The 17,292-nt window shown below is 35.0% G+C and overlaps 1 protein-coding gene across 1 annotated transcript in view; it reads right to left on the bottom strand.

The window, feature by feature from the left end:
• LOC128812911 (cadherin-12) overlaps positions 1-17,292 on the bottom strand; it is a 152,677-nt gene that overhangs the window by 49,395 nt on the left and 85,990 nt on the right. The window lies entirely within an intron of this gene.

Genomic DNA, 17,292 nt, shown 5'->3' with positions numbered 1-17,292 from the left:
GCTGCTGACATGGAAGGAGGAAATGGTTTCATTTAGGTGAACAAATATGTTGGAAAATGATAGCATAATAGAGCTAAACATAAAAGTCCAAAGTGCTTTGAGGCAGCCTTGATTTTAGCAACAGCTGTAGCAGCAGGCCTGGGTTTGTAATATGGTGCCCTGATCTGTTTCACTGCTCCTGAAGTGCCTGTATTCCCCATTTAGCTGCACCTCTCACTGGAGTTGTTACTTTGCTCAGCTGCCAGTGAACACTTCCATGACCAGTGTTTACAGTGGGTAGGCAGAGCTCACCTTTCTTCACGTAGCAGTCTCTGCTGTCAAAACTGCCAGCAACTTTTAGAGCTGGTTTTGAGCCTAGGATGTTTGATTCACTTCATCCTCTCTCTCAACAAAACTAGCCCCATCATTTTATTTCCATTGGTCTGTTTTGTTTTCCTGGGTCAAGGTTCCACAGCTCCCACAAAGCAGCCCCTTCAGAAAACATTGGCAGTGGCCTGCTCGGTTCTGCTTCATGTGACATGTAGGAGGAAATGTGCACCTCTTTTTCAACAGCATAGCAGGACAGGCAACTGTGACTCTTGTGAGGCACATTAGGGAGATGTCTCAGAGATTTCCACCCAGCAGTGGTTCAGCCACACATCACAAAATGAGGCTCTGAGACGCTGCATATTATGTAACAGCAGGATAGATGACTTTCACATTCAGCTGCTGAATTAAACAGTAGACAATGTTCCCTGTCGTTAGCTCCTTACAATGCATGCTGTGTCAGCTTTTTCAGCTTCACAATATTTTCAGATGAGGAACAAAATGACATTAGCACCGCTGGATTAGGAAGAGGTTTACTCTTTTGTGAGCTAGTCATTTGGTCTATGGTACCTATACAATTGTCTGATTGCCTTTGAAAAAATCTCTTCTGTTTGCTTCCCCCATCTGGCCAGCAGTATGCAAAGTATATCAGAAGGCAAAATTTGCCTTTTTTTCCTAGAGAAAATATCCATAAGTAAAATCAGCTTATGCCTGCATTTACTTTTGGACATCACAGTGTATAGGTTTGTGTTACCCATTTACTTAGCTACTAAAGACTGAGCAATTATCATTTCACTACTTTTCTTTCAAGGGAACTTACTAAAGGAAGCTGTATTTCTTAGTGTTTTTCTAACAGCAGGAAAGGATTATTATGATGCAAAATGGTGTCATGACAAGATAGTTTCAGCTATTTTTCAGATTTACTTCAGTGATTCTGACTAAAAAGTAAAATTTTAACACGGTATTCATGATACAATCAGAAATCCTCCTTATTATTAATGTCATTTACAACCACATGTATTACTGTATCTCTGCTATGCAAATTATGCAAAAAAGGGACCTAAAAGGCATTTATCTACCCTTGAATCTTATATTAAGTTTCCACAGTATAGTCTTAGCCCTGATGTCCTGGTCTTTTACAGGCACTTATACTGGATAACAGAAATCATTGCTGCAGCAATTGCTGTTTACATCTACAATTTTAGTGAAAATGAAATGTAAGAACATATGATCATAGATTTTTCCATCTTTGACAAATTGATCTATTTTTAGTGATCTGAAGATCACTCAGATTCATTAAAACAAACATTTCCCTATAAAATATTGCATCTGGCTGAAAAGCATATGGGACTTAGATGAAGTCAAAGAAAGACTAAATTACTAATTTTTTATTGTTTAGGTTTTTATTGGTTATTTTCAATGACTCGGCATTTCATCATTTCCAGAAATTCAACAGCAATAAAGATGGGGTCATCCAGACTAATTTGAAACTCTGAAGCAGTCTTCAAGCCTGCAAGAGTCATATTTCTGAAGACATAGTATGTAATTACAGTGCCGTTGTCCTTCTGTGATATTATCTTCACAGCACGTGGAACCTGTTAACTGTTCTACTGTGACAACTTACTTTCAGAATAAAATAAATGGAAACAAATAATGCATATTGCTGTCAGCTCACAGAAAAACTTCAAGAGAATATAATACATAGCATGAAGCCCTCATTCCCTTTCTCCCCACCCTCAAATAATAGAATCCTAGAATCACAGAATATACTGAGCTGGAAGGGACCCTTCAGGACCACTTACTGCAACTCCTGACCCTGGACAGGACACCCTGAGAACCACACCATGTGCCTGAGAGTGTTGTCTAAATGCTTCTTGAACTCAGAAAGGCTCGGTCTTTGTAGGGAGGATGTTTGACATTACCAATACATGCTATACATCAAATGAGACAGAAAGACAGTTTTGTAGATTTTTATTTTTCTGTTTCCAGCAGACATTACTTCTTGCTGTGGACTTGCTGTGACAGTTTAGCATTATTCATTTTTTATTGTCCATTTGCCTGTATATACTACTACCTCCATTTGCTATAGAGATATATTGAAACAGGTCTGAGTAATAGCCTTTTACTCCCAAAAGTCCTGAAAACCTTGTTCTCTTCAGCTTCCAGGAATGATGGAACAAGCGCTTCGGACAAACTTATGCAGCAGCTGGTTACGCTGCTCAAACAGATCTGTCAGATTTTGTTGATGTGACTTCTCTGCCAACAAAAATCTTTCTTCTACTTGCATAAATCTCTTATAAATATATTTTCTAGGTTTCCTCCTGTCTTTTGGGATATACCAAAGGAGAAAGCCCTGGCTTTCCTCAAACTGCACTACAAAACCAGACTCTGAAACTAGCTCCCTGCTTAGCTGATTTTAATCACATATATTGCATGCAAGTCAGGATATTTTCATGTATAGGAAAGCTGGTAGCAGTAAATATTGCTTTATTGCTTGGTTAGGATTTTCTGTTTCATATTGAGTGGCATCAGTAAGGATGATAAAAAGAAATGAGTGATGATGCTGTTGAAGCTTTTAAGCTGAAATAACTGACAGGGGTAATTTCTTAGTCCCAAAATCATTCAGGAAAATGAGGCAGAGGTTAGCTAACAATTCATACACACTGCCTCTGCATTTCTAAAACAAAGATGGTTCCAAAGCTCACAGCGGGAAGAAATCAGAGCTGAGTAAGTGACAGGTAATCAGTCATATTGACTGAAATACAGCACACATTTACAGTTCCTCTGACGTGATTAGATTAGTTTTCATTTTTAAAGCTCAAAAGCTGTTCTGGGGTTTGATTTTTACTTACGAAGATGTTAGGTGCTTTTTCATTTGTTTTTTACTCAAAAAGAGGTTTTTTTGTTGTTTTTTCTCCACACTTGAAGTTTACACCATCATTTACCAAAAAGCTTTTCAAGTCTGATAGCAATAGCACATGAAAACCATTATTATTTCTTATCAGCAAAACAACCATTAAGAAATAACCCAGGTTAGCATCCAAGGACTTAAGCTAAATGCATAATGGCCATCAATCAAAGAGCTGTAAATGCTATTTGAACATTTTTTTCTAATCTGTCACCATACTTGTACTGTGCAAGATTATTCTCTCCTGATTTTTCTTTGTCTGTACTTTTTTCAGCTTTCTGGCAGTTGCCAAAGTATTGCATTGCAGTGGATCACAATAGCATGATTCTTAAAGGCAAAACCACTGAAATAATTTATCTCTCTTTCTTCTAAATCTTTAATGTTTCCTCAGGAGAAAAACAAAACAAAACAAAACAAAACAAAACAGCAAACCAACAAAACAAAAACAAATAAACAAAAAACCCAACAAAAATTTAAAAAATAAAAATCACACAACAACAAAAAGAAACCCCAAAACCACAAAAAAACCAAAAAACCCAAAAAAACCAAAAAAACAAAAAAAAAACAAACAAACAAAAAAAAAAAAAAACACAACCCCACCACACAGTGTATTGTAATATTCTTGTTAAATTAAATTACCAAGGCATTTTAATTTTTATCCTGACTCAGGTCATAAAGACACTGATTTACATCTGTTTAGGAAGAATCATAAGGCACCATTTCATATTTTCTCACTGGTGCTTTAACTACAGTGTTATAGGCAAAAGAAAGTATCATGTAAATATATAAGCATATACTCAATATATTAAACCTGCTACATCAACTACAGGTAATCAGCCTAATAAATAGCAGCATATGATGCATATGCTCCAAAAACTAGGGAGATGTGATTTAGCACAGCAGTGAGATGCATTCATGACTTTCTTGGATGTGGCTCTGTGCCCTGTAGAGGGGCTGGGACATTGTGTGGGAAAAAAAAAGCCAGGCTTTGTCACCATGTGCCTGATGCAGGTCACAAATGATCTGGGATGGTCTTGTAAAACTTCAGTTATGGAAGTTATGAAAAGACTCCTTCCAACCTTTAACCCACTGCTCTGAGTTTATGGCCTCATTAGACATAACCATGCTTAAAAATTTCTGATTCTCTTCTGTGGATTCCAAACTCCACACCTAGAAAAATGCATCCCCCAGTGCTGCAGAGATTGTGAATGTCCAAGGGTCACCAGTACTTTAAAGGAAAATGAGCAGAAACAAAAACCATTTTGAGTTTGATCCTACCCTAGTTTAGGATAATCCACATGATGAATCTTCCCCAGAGCTGGCAGCTACTGAGCCAGAACTCTATCACCCCCTGAGGTGAGCTAGCAGACTGTGTTTTTGAAGCCATCCTCCTTCCACCTTCCTAAAGGGAAAATTATGTTCATTATACTAGTATAATTTCTGTATACTGAAATATTCAGTATAATCATTTGCAGGGTATTTTTTTCCTAATTATAAGGTGATGTTGTCATATAGCTTTTTAAAAATAGACCTACCCACTGCATGTCAGAGAATATTTCCACAGTCATGAACATCCCCCTTGCTGAAGCAAGCGTTCAGGAAACAGGAAATGCCAGTTCATTTTTATTATCTCAAGATAGACAAGCCCACAGCTTTTGCCTCCAAAGTGTGCTGGTTGTTGCATAAAGAATACTTGTTGCAACAGAGAGTAAGCTGTTTAACAACATAATGTAGAAATAATTATTGAAGCTGTTGTTTGGAGCCACTCACACTCAGATGTGTGTCCTAATACTGAGGCAAAGATAACTTAATCTTCTTTGAAGATCTTAAATCATCTTTGTATGGTAGAATAGTTTTACCAAGAGGGGAAGAAAATACTCAGTTCTAGAAATTCCTCAAGTTTATAAAGAAGAGTTTCTTTTAGACAATATGGCATTTCCATATTCCAACAGGCTGAGGAGAACTAATCGAGTTCCTAAGTAACTGTTTTAATCCTGATGTTACTGTTTTATGAAAAGTTCCCACCTTTATCACTGCCTCTTTTTGTGAAAAATTTGACTTTGCCAATGCATTCACGTGTTAGACAGTATAGCTTTATGTAACTCTGAGAGCTTATGTGGAAAACTAGTTCCACATGATCAGTTTCATTATGTATCATAACCAATGAACACTTGTACTGCTAATATCCAGTCTATTAATTAGAAATTACTATGAAACAAAATAATCCAATGAGAGAAATAGTTTTCGGGGGTTATATTCTAAAAGCTTGAATCAATTGTTTTGTATGCAAATTATATAGTGGTTTTAAAGAATTATCAAGGTGTAGCATGTCTTCTAGATAGATAGAAAAAAAGTTTTCAGAAGATGTCTTTCCTTTTTCAGAATCCCAGGCAGCATGTAATTGGCATTTATCAGGTAGGTTGGTTGGTAATACTCCGGTGATCACACTGTCACCATGAAGTAAATCAATATGCTTGTTCCCTCTATAAAATTTGAATTGAAAGATACATGTGAAACATTAACATGATAAAAAGTGCTTTTTCAAGGATGGGACATAGAGTTTGTAATGCTCTGCTTAACATCCCTGCTTCTTAAATATTGTCTTTATCACTCTGGCACAAGATATAATAACACAACTTTTACTACAATTCATTCACTCTTAAGAATATGGTCAAACCATTTGCTTTAGGATCTAAGCCAGGTGGTCTAAATCATCTGTATTGGAAGATTAATTTTTCTCTCCATCGACTAAGGAAATTAGTTTTCTATCTTAAGTCCTCCAAGTCATACCTCAGTTCTATCCCTAAAATCACCTAAACAAAGCATGCTCAACATCTGTATTACTCAAAAAACTCCTTGTGAAGACATGAGTTTTACATATGCATTAAGTACATTTCATGCAAATTATTTTTCCCTGAACTCCATTATTACTTTTCTTCCCCAGGCAGGTACAGGCTGAGGCCAAAAATTACTGCTTTTAAAGATGAACTTGTGAAATCATCAAGTACAAGTTTATAATAGTTTCCTATACTTTGTTTCAAGTTTTGGTTTACTCTCTGCAGTTTCCTTAAATGCTTGTGATTTAGTGTGTAATATAGATAAGAAAATAGTGTTATAATGGGATAGCAATTGCATATTTTGTATTTGTCTTCTCTTATACTTTACAGCAAGTATGCTCAGCTTATCACAAGTGATGTTTATGTTTTGTAGTTTAAGTGTTTTAAGTAAGCTCTCTATAAATACTGCTTATTTTGCAATAAAATGTAAAAGTAGTGAGTACTTAATTACAGGTTCTTCTTTTGTGAGCACTAGACAATCACATTTACAAATTCAACAAATTTTCCACAGAAGCCACTAAGAATAAAATAATTGTCATGAATTCAAGACAAAACTTAAAAGACATACCCTAGAATATTTCTGTTATTTTCTTTTTATTTTTATAGGTTTCTCTATGCAAATATACTAAAGATGTATTTTGGATACACAGAAGACAGATACAAACTGCTTGGTAGCTTCAGCTTAGCTCCTACTGCTCTCACTAGGAACATGTGGATCGTTGCAAGCACTTGGGCATCCCATTTAATGCTTTTACACTGCTGAAAATCTGCATACAAGTGCGGTTCTTAGACAATTTTAAAAATCATGAGCTTAAATTATTGTGATTATAATTAGATAATTACATATGGTCTGTTTCACTTTATGTTGCCCTGTAGTTTCTAAATTTTCAGAAAGTAAGCCCACCATGGTTAGAGGCAGAAAGGATATGTTGATTTCTTAGGGACCTCAGGGAAAAAGGCATATGCTGCCAGAACTGATAGTGACACAGCAAATGGCACTGTTGTCAGTGGGTCACTTTGGAACCAATTCTCAAAGCACTGCAAGGCAAACCCATGCTGTTAAATCTGTAGCCTTAGCTACTTTTCAATATCAGAGTAGGCAGATATGCATGGGACTTTTAAGACATACCAAGGTTACTGAGAGTAATTTCATGCATCCAATCTAAATACTCTGTGTTTTGAATGAATAATTTCTTTGTCATTCCCCACAGAAAACACATTGTAGTGGAATGAATGACATGATTCCTGCCAAAGGTTGTTGAATTTCTATGAACTGTATTTATTTGCACCTTCTCTACATAAGGTAGCAGATGTAAAATACCATTATTAATGATAATAATCTACTATGATGATAATTATGGTGTTTAAAAACAATTTTCCTAATCTTTCCATTAATGATCAATTACTACTTAGAGAAGATGATCAGAGGGAAATGAATTAACAACGGAATGTTATTACAAATAGATAATGTTTAATTTCTAATCACTATTGTGCTCATTTGTATTTCTTGAACTATTGCTTACAGTGCAGTCAGAGCATTGCACTCCAGCCAGTGAGAAATAACCTATATTTTTCATTGGCTATGGAGTAGTTTAAAGAAATAGCTATATTTGGGCTAATGCTCTGCTTTGCAGCTAAGAGTTCAGTCTCTCTCAGTTTAGACCTTTAAACACGTTTTTTGTTTCATTCAATGCATACTCCAAACAGTCCTCATATAACCTTTGCTACGTATGCATTCTTGAGAAAGTTAAAAAATAATATAAGTGCATCAGACAAAGAATTTGCTAAGCACTCTGTGTTTTGAGAATCTGTGGAAATTGAATATCTCCCTCTCCTGTTTATTTCTCAGTTTTCTTCCAATTAATATGCTTTGGTTGGGAATTCAGTTATTCAGTCTGAATAAAAAGATTCACTCCAAGATGCTTTATGATTAAGAACACGCAACAGTGACAGCTGCAAAAAAGAGGTTTCCAGGGAGTTTTTACTACGGTTACATGCACTTTGGGGAGAAAATCAGCTCTTACTACAAGTGCATGAAGAATTCTGATATGGAAAGGAATAAGAAAAAAATAAGAGAACGTTGGATTAAGTGAAAATAGAAATTTTTATAGAGGTTAAATTTTAACTCCTTTATGTTGGACACAAAAATAATGATAGAAGACTACTTAACTGTGGGGTACTGTGACCCAAAAAGGGCTGCATGGCCTAGATTACAAAGCATAGGCTCAATCAAGTCACAAATACACAAAGAAATTTCATGTACCAGCCAGACTTTGTGGCCCAGAAGCCAGCCAATATAAATGGCCTAATTCCATGCTATTAAATTCTTTTACCCATACCAAAATAGGTCAATTTCATGGAAAGTGACTGCAGAAAATAGTTCCTGACCTGTACTAATTTCTCCAAATGCCCTGAATTTCTCTGGGAAAGCTTTACTTGGTGTTGGTCAAAACTATGCCTGTTTTAAAACTGTTTTAAAACTGTTCTAAGACTAACAGCACAGAAAACATAAAACTTCAGGGACTTTCCCAGATATTCTCAAGTCCTTCTTTTGCTTTGAAAAGCAAAATGTAATAAGCCATTGTATATCTTCTTTTAGTCTATGTAAATATGCCCATAATTTCATTGATTAAATGGTGGTGAAGGGAAAAGAAAAGAAGGGAAAGGGTTTTTTATGACTATCTGTAACACAAGTGAGTGAAATAGAAACAGCAGGCAAGGGTAACTGATCTGTGTGGTAAGGTTGTGGCCTAAACAATTTACATGAAGATGTAAAGAGTTTTTCTGGGATGGTGAAGACCCATGATTTCAGTATAGCAAAATATGGAGACACTCAGAGCTGGAAGTGATCCAGCAAAGCAAAAATTCTTTTTGCAATGCTACCATTGGGAAAGAAAAGAGAAACCTACTTGTGGAGTTGAAGGAGGAGAGGCCACAATCTAGTTATACAAGGATAAATATGTGTCTCTCACATAGGAGAGTGGAGACAAGAGTGCATGTTGAAAATAAGGATATACAGGATGAGGAAGAAAGAAAGGCTAAAAAATGATGAGACAGGTGAGAAACAAATGCAAATACTACAGAGGTGTGAGACTTGGAAGGAACCCAGAATAAAGAGGATCTACCTTTGGTTCTCCTCTGATTCCTATAAGAGTCCTGTGCAAATACTGGCCAGCTGGTATTTTTTATTGTACTGATTTGACTGTAGTTTTACTGATGCTAAAGCAGTAGTGAGTCAAAGGTATTGCAATCCAAAATGGGTGCTTTTTTCATGATTGGCTTGCAATTGCATGACCCCATTTCTGGAGCCTTTGCATTCCCATTTTCCATCACTGTATGAAATGGTTGGTTAAAGTACATGTTTAACTCAAGAATGAAGTTTTAATTTACTCAAAATTTACAAGTAAGTGAAAATCAGACTTGCATAAGATTTTCTGACATTAAACAATATAAGCTTGGTTAACAGGACCAAGCTGGTGATTTTTCCTTTTATGTCTTATGGCACAGACATTAGAAAATTAAAGATGGAGAAAATCAGGATTTGACCTCCCCTCCTTTTCTGATTCAAAGCAAGTTCTGGGTCAGTCTCACAACTAATCTCTGCCTGCAGTCTAGTCTGCAATGAATCTGTCCACCTGTCCTGTGCAGGTATCTCCCAACTGGTATAACAAAAGTAATTAGTTGCTGGAACAGAATTAGGGCATTTTGTCTGCCAGGCAAATTCTTTAATCAATGAAAGATGGACTCATTTTCATTCTGAGATGCAAGTGCTGTATATAAAGAACAACTTTTAATAGAAATACTGAGAGAAGCTATACTTCCATATCTAAATTACAGGGAGTAGAACAACTTCCCAGAAATTCATGCAGACTTATTAAAATGCCTAATTAGGCAGATCTGAACCTTAATCCTGAAAAAGTTTTCTAGCTGAAGAAAAGTAAGTAAGTTTTCTGGTTCTAAATTGTCCAAGTAAGGAGGGAATACATCTTCCTCACTTATTTTTAAATCAAATCTCTGCTTTCATTATTTAAATTTTTTAGATTAGTGAACAGAAAAAATTATTAATCACATGATCTTTTTCTACAGATTTCTAATGCACTACTATGTGGGATTTGTGTTGCATTCTTCTGAAATCTTTAACAGTAGATGCCTTTGTCTCTCACTAGCCACTCATCCAAAGCAATGGATTAAAATATTTTCTTTTCTATCTCCTGTGGACCAAGAAGACCTCTTCCTTGCACTCTGCTTCTGAAGCAATTTTTCAATATAATCTTAGCTAGACTTATTCAAAGTCACTTGAATGGAACCAGCCACATTTAGTTTACTGAGTTAAAAACTGACCAGTTTTAATGTAGTAAAACTTAGGACAATTAATGCATGTGCAATTTCTGTGATGTACTAAGCTTTCAATAATATATAAATAAGTAACTATGATAAGAATTTTCAATTTAAAAAGTGTGTAGCCATATGTATAAAAAAGGCAGGCTATTCCCGGTTCAGCACTTGGTTGTTCTTTTTTTTTAAATATTTCTACAGATTGTAGTACTTGACAGTAAGCCTAATAAAATAATCTGTAAACCAATAAATAATTAGAGAAAAAAAAATACATCTAAAGGGTGGAATATGCAAAGCCCATTCCTAATATATAATGCATAATATGTCTATTTAATAGATCATCCAGTTAACAGATCATTCAAGTGCCATGCCAAGGTTAAATAACTAAGAGAATAAAGGGCTAGCTTATGTTTACAAAGGTCCTTTTCACTTACACTGAAATTCCTGGAATTGCATAAATGAAAGGTGTTTATTTGTTTCTGAATTGTCTATTTTATGAACTTCATTCTCTAAGATTATTGTTTCCTTTGCTGTCTCCAATAGAGGATTTACTAAATTCTGTGGAATGCACTGTACTGGCCACTGGTGAAATCCAAATCCAATTACCTGCAAACTCCTACAGTATGGACTGATGTGCAAGGTCATACGAATGATCCTTCAACCTTACTTTATTTAAGGTGTCACCACCAGAATGATGAATAGTTGTGTTTCTGTTTCCAAACATGTTAGCATTTCTGGAAATTTGTCATGTTCTTTTATGCAAACTATCTTGAAGGATTTCACTGAGTTGCTCTTGGAAAGACCACTGACAGCAAAACCAATGGCCCTTGTGATGTCTAGGCCTTGCTCTATAGGTGTCTGAATATTCTAAATGTGGTTACAAACCCACCCTGAGATAATGGTTTCTGACCATCAGAGATGCATTTTTTTTTAAAGCAAAGACATGCACAAGTAGACAAAATTCAAATATTGGGTTCAAACCTTAATTAACTTCTCTTCTATTAGAAAAAGCTTTTAAACATTCTCTCACAAAATTTGCTTCTGTTAGCTGGAAATGATGTGATAAAATATAGCTTTATCCAAATACTTCTTTTGAGTTCAGAAAAGCAAATTCAGGAGGTGTCAAATTAAAAAATACACATCCTAAAAAGAAACCAAACTTATTACTGACTTCATAAGACACTTGAAATCTTTTATTTGCTAATATAAGAATAAATACTGTATAAATTTTAAAAATCAATTGCATTTCTTCTTTGTCAGGGCCTTATTCTCTAAAAGCATATTTATGTCATATTAAAATAAAAAGACATATTATCCGTTTGACTAAAATGATTCACATGTGCTTTTATTGCTCAGCATATAAGAGTTTAAATCTCTAAATTGTTTTCACACTCACTCTGTCAGCAGTGAACAAAAGAGACTGGGAAACTGAAGTATAATAAACTTAGAAAGTATGAATCCCCCACTTCACTTAATTTATTTGATTCCATAAAGAATAATTTATACCAACTAATTATGTAGATTTTGTCATTTAATGTTGAAGTAAATATAACCCATCAATTTTTTCTTGAAGCTTATTTTATGAATTAGAAACAAGCAACTGATGTCCTAGCAGCTTGCTCAGACTGGTCCTCTGCTTGATGAGTTAAGGGTTAGCCCATTATCTTTCAAGAATTTTGTGCTTAAATATGTCTTTACTTAGCCAGCTATCATGTACATAAGTAGCTGAGAAAGAAAGGTCATCGGTCCCCTTATGGACCAGCATACATGCCTACATGTACACAGCTTTTGTCCACTCCTCTCTGCTCAAAGGCACTGTTGTGTTATACCAAATTTATTTTCAATTACTTGAACATTGTTGTTATGATAGGAAAAGTACTTACCTTTCCAGTCATTGCCTTATTTTTTTTCCTCTTGTTTTTTTAAAAATAAAACTTGATATGAAATATTTATTTTAATATTTACAAAAAAGATCTATCTTTAACAATGAAACATGCATAGCAATGCAGAAAACTGCAGAGGCAGGGAAGAAAGAAAATACTTCTGGAAATAAATTTATACTAATAAAATAATTCAGATTAATTTTTTCCTACTAGTTTTAAAGAAAATATCAGTTTACTGAAGTGTCAGTTTTCTGAAATGTGGGCCAATAGATACCTGCAGGTCAAACAACTCTGGCAGAAATATATGTTTAGAGGCTTCCTCTCTGTTACACTCCTCATTACTAGGAGACATGCAAGGTGGGAGTTCCCCCCTGAATATGTTCAAAAGCACAGGTTCTAAATAAAAAATTCCATGTTCAGCAGGATAGTCAGTGGTTTTTCATCACTGGATGCTGATAACCCATCCAAACCTGCCTGTCGCCTTAAAGGACCCCAATGAGATGAAGGTGTTTCATGATACATTTTTTTTTGCAAGCTTGTAATGTATTATTTATCAGTGTAGCTCCTTCCAAATATTAATAATATATGTTCTCCTACTTCTGCTCTGAAATCTTTTTTTATTCTCCAGCTTTACTAAGTTCAGAAAAGAAACTTAAACTTTATCCTGTGAAATATTAGATGATCTATAGCATGGCTTCTTTGGCTTAAGTCCTTTGAAAAACTATGGTCCTGATTATGTGGTAGAAAAACATTAACCCTGCAGCAGTTTGTGTTAAAGGACCTTTAGTCCTTTTTTTCAGTCTGCACTTCCTGGCCTTGTTGACCAATGACGAGCAATGGCATACTAGAGGTCTCAATCCCAGCAACACCCAGGGCTCCTGACCTCTTGCCAGGCCTGAACTTGGCACCTACATAGACTGGATTTTAAAGACTTATTTTTCACATAAACTAAAATTTTTCATGAGTATCCTTTTAGCTATGGTAGTCAAGTAAATTACAAACTCCATTTCCTGGCAGGTAATTACTCCAAATCATTGCAATGCTTTCAAGGGAAAAAATGAAAAATACAGTTGTTATGTGTGAAATACAATTCATACTCCACTTTTTCTCAGTTATTTTGTTTAGCTGTAATTAGCCTGGTGTCTCTGTGAATTTCAGGCACACTATGCATTGTAACCAAACAGGGCTGGCTAAGTAAATCCCCATTGATCAAGACTGTTGCCTGTAACACATAAAAACAAAACAAAACAAAACAAAACAAAAAAAAAAAAAAAAAACCAAAAAAACCAAAAAAAAACCAAACAAACAAAAAAAAAAACTTGACCAATACACTGGGGTCGCCACACTGACATTTTAGCTTGTAAGCCACATTAAATGTTTGTTATTTTCAATATCAACACAAACTTCCAATCTCATTCTCATCTGTTTTGTTGAGCATCACTGCTGTAATTTGTCTTTTGTGACATTTGATATAACAGAAAGAAAAGGTTTTCAACCTTACTAGCATGCAAAGTACAGGACAAGCTTGGTCTCTTGTGTGTGATTTATTTTGCTTCTTCATAGCAACAATTGGGCAAAGATGTAATAACTGCAATTTATGCATTAAATGAGACCTGGAGGCTATCTTCTTCAAAGAGGATGATATATTCCATGGTTTCTCTGTGTCATGAAAATCATCTGACATTATGTGAAAATTGTGCATTTTTGCACCACCACAGTAGATGCAAGCATATAACAAAATATAAAATACTAAGGCCCCTAGCAACAAAGGAAGTAAAATATACGACTAAAGACCAGGATGGGAGTGAGCGCTGGGCACATGAAGCTTGCTAATGTACTGAGTTTTTAGTCTCCAGACAGTTACATTACTTCCTGATGTACCCATGGTACCCTTCAAACAGCAGAGGTTCCAGCTGAAATGAAGGAGCAGACTGCAATTGTGGGCAGTTTAACAAGAACTGAGGATGAAGGCAGTAAGAATGATGGTACAAAGAGGCCCTCTGGGATGATTTGTCTATTGATTAGGTTTGGAGCATCCCACAAGTGCTTTGATAGCCTGTCATGAAGCTACAGGAGATATCATGTGAGGTCTGATAAAATAAAAAAGTCTTAGGATTGAAATTTAGGTTAGCAAATGAAACCTGAAGTGAAGGACATTCATAGTAGCATAGTTTGAACTAGTCTCACCATGTACAATCAGGAGAAAAAGATTGAAAGGTAGAGCTTTAAAGACCTGGCTGAGAAAAAGTGGTGAGGAGAAGTGAGTCACAAGATTAGAATGTTGGAGCACTTGTTAAAGAATAGGAAAAATTGTGAAATTCATTTTGGCCATGAGAAAAATAAGCTTATGGAAGTTTAAAAACTTTTCTATGACCATTGTGATACCTAGTGAAAGGTTCAGGAAAATTTTTAGGTGTTGGAAAGCACAAAATTAGAAAAAATAAATGCAAAGTTATGTAGTTCAGACAAAGAGTGCAGTTATGAGACTTCTGCATTCACTGGAGAATGCTGCAAAAGGAGATGACAGCCCAGTAGGAAATGCAGAAGTGGTAGTTCATACAGAATCAAACTAGGAACCAGTAAAGAAGAGAAAGAAAGCCATAATATGAACCCAAGGGTTAAAATGGGACCTAGCTACCTAGTATAGGTAGCTTTAATGCTTAATGCTAAAAAAGAATATCAGCACTATACTTGTGTTCAATATCTGTGGGAAGGAAGAAAATCAGTCAGGCAGCATAGTATCAAGGAGCAAAGTATGCAGGGAAGTCACAGCAGACTTTGTCCGTGGAGGAATAATGATGGTTGTGAAAGGAATCTTTGTCAACTAAGACTTAAAAAAGAGGACAGTATTAACATTAGCTATTCAGGAAAAGTTCCCTATTATTCTACACTTTAGAACAATGATAATTAGTTTAAATGCAATACTTGTGCAGGAGCAATAAAAACTAGAATTACAAGATGGTTGTATTCAGTTAAACAAATAATAAGATGAAAGTGGAAATAAATAAAACTGAGGCATATTACTATAAAAATTCTGAATGGGATAGCTGAGACTGTTAAATCACTACGGGTGGTATGGATGCTATCTAGGGATATCATTTAGAAAACCCACAGCAAATGCACATATCCATTAAAAGGAAAATCTGTAAGGGCAAACAAAATAGCTAATAAAAGAAAGAACACATCTTTCAAAAAAATGAAGTTGTGTCTCAGAGAGGACAATAGAAAGAACCATAAAACATGCTTTATCTATAAAACCAAAATAAAGAGGACAAAAAATGAGTTTGAATAAATCTCTGCAAACAAGCTAATAATAATTGTCTTTTAAGACATCAGGAGGCAAAAGACTGAGAGGAACTGTATAAAGTCAGCCCCAAACTGAGATATAGAAGTGCTCAAAGAAGATAAGATCACAAATGTAAAACTTACTACATTTTTTTCTTTATTGTTAGTGTAGAAAAACTGGGGATTTTTTTTTTTTTCTATCCTAGAACTTTATAGGGGACTCAGGAGAAGGTTAAATTAGCTATAGAAGCAGTTGTGGAACAAACAGACACAACAGTAACAAATCATTTGGATTAGCTGTTACATGCCCAAGAGCCTGAAAAATGAAATAAGGGAAGTATTATTATGTGCAATATTTTGCTTCAAACCACTATGGCAAAAGAAGGCTTGGAGGTATAATATAACACTGATTTTTTTTTCCCAGAAGTTCTCCAGGGAGTCTAGGGGAGATAAGGATGGATATGACTGACATGTACAGGCAAAAGAGTAGGAGCAGATTTACTCAATTCAGAGAGAATTTCCCAGTCTGAAAAAAGAGAAAACAACACAGCTTCTCTAAATTAAAGCTGATATTTTGCAATTCTTGCTGAATTCTTGGAAGAGGTTAACATTCAGTCAATTATGTAAAGATGGATTAAAAACAAATGAGGGGAAGTTGTTAGTTGTATGATATATATTATTCTGTGTATCTCTGACAGGGGATGTGGACTCTGAAATTTAACATAAATTTCAAAGCAATGGGGCAACTTGCTGCATGAAAAATACATTGAGGGTTGTTAAATACAAAGACACCATTAGAACTAAATACAATTAGAAAGTTAGGAAGTTTTATGAAATATTGCTTGGCCTATTTGTGGATAATATCTAGACATGAGTGTAAGAGACAGAAGGAAGGACCAAATGGATCCTTCTTGTAACATGGTCTTTCTTACGTGCCTGCAAAAACACAATATCTTTTCAGATTGAGTAAAAGAAGAAGAATTTTTATATGAGAGAAAACTTCACAGTTGCAGATGTGGTTTTGTACCTACAGAGAATTCATGATACATATAGTGGGATTTCAATTCATGTGCAAGAAAGAGATGCAAAGTAAAAAGCTGCTGTGATCTTACCTCAGATTCATGCAATATATTCTCATATAAATTAGCCTTACTAAGGAATTTTAGCAGCTATTTATTTTGGCATAGTTATCAAGATATATGCTTGATTATTTTCTGCATTTTGAAGGTACAGAATATACAAAACTTCAATAAATTTATGGAGATGAGTAAGTGACAATTGTCCTAATCATACAGACTATGAAACTCTTTAAATTAGCATACTTCTGAAAAGCTTCATTTAAATTAACTGATGTGAAACATAATAAATTATCAGTGAATGATCACTGTTTTGAGTCTGTGTTTTCAGGGACAGATACAATATTCTGGGCCAAGATATAAAAATCTGTCCCTGAATATCATAACAATAACTCTTAGCATGAGCTAGCTCTGCCTTTGGTACCTGGAAGTCTCAGGTTATAACCTTTTATAATTTGAAGGAGTTCATGCACTTTCCCTTGACAAAATAGTATTTCCCAAATAATTTTTATAGTGTAAATGAAATTAACTCAGGCTCAGGCTGATTTTGTGGAATGATGGTATATATCCTCTTAAACATTCAATTCATACTTTCAAATTGAACTTTATATTATTTTTAAAAAACAGGATATCTGATTTTTTTTTTCATCATATACTGTTCT

This window comes from Vidua macroura, chromosome 1 (assembly GCF_024509145.1).
Source record: "Vidua macroura isolate BioBank_ID:100142 chromosome 1, ASM2450914v1, whole genome shotgun sequence".
Taxonomy (NCBI): Eukaryota; Metazoa; Chordata; class Aves; order Passeriformes; family Viduidae; genus Vidua; species Vidua macroura.
This window is presented reverse-complemented; position numbering and strand designations above follow the sequence as displayed.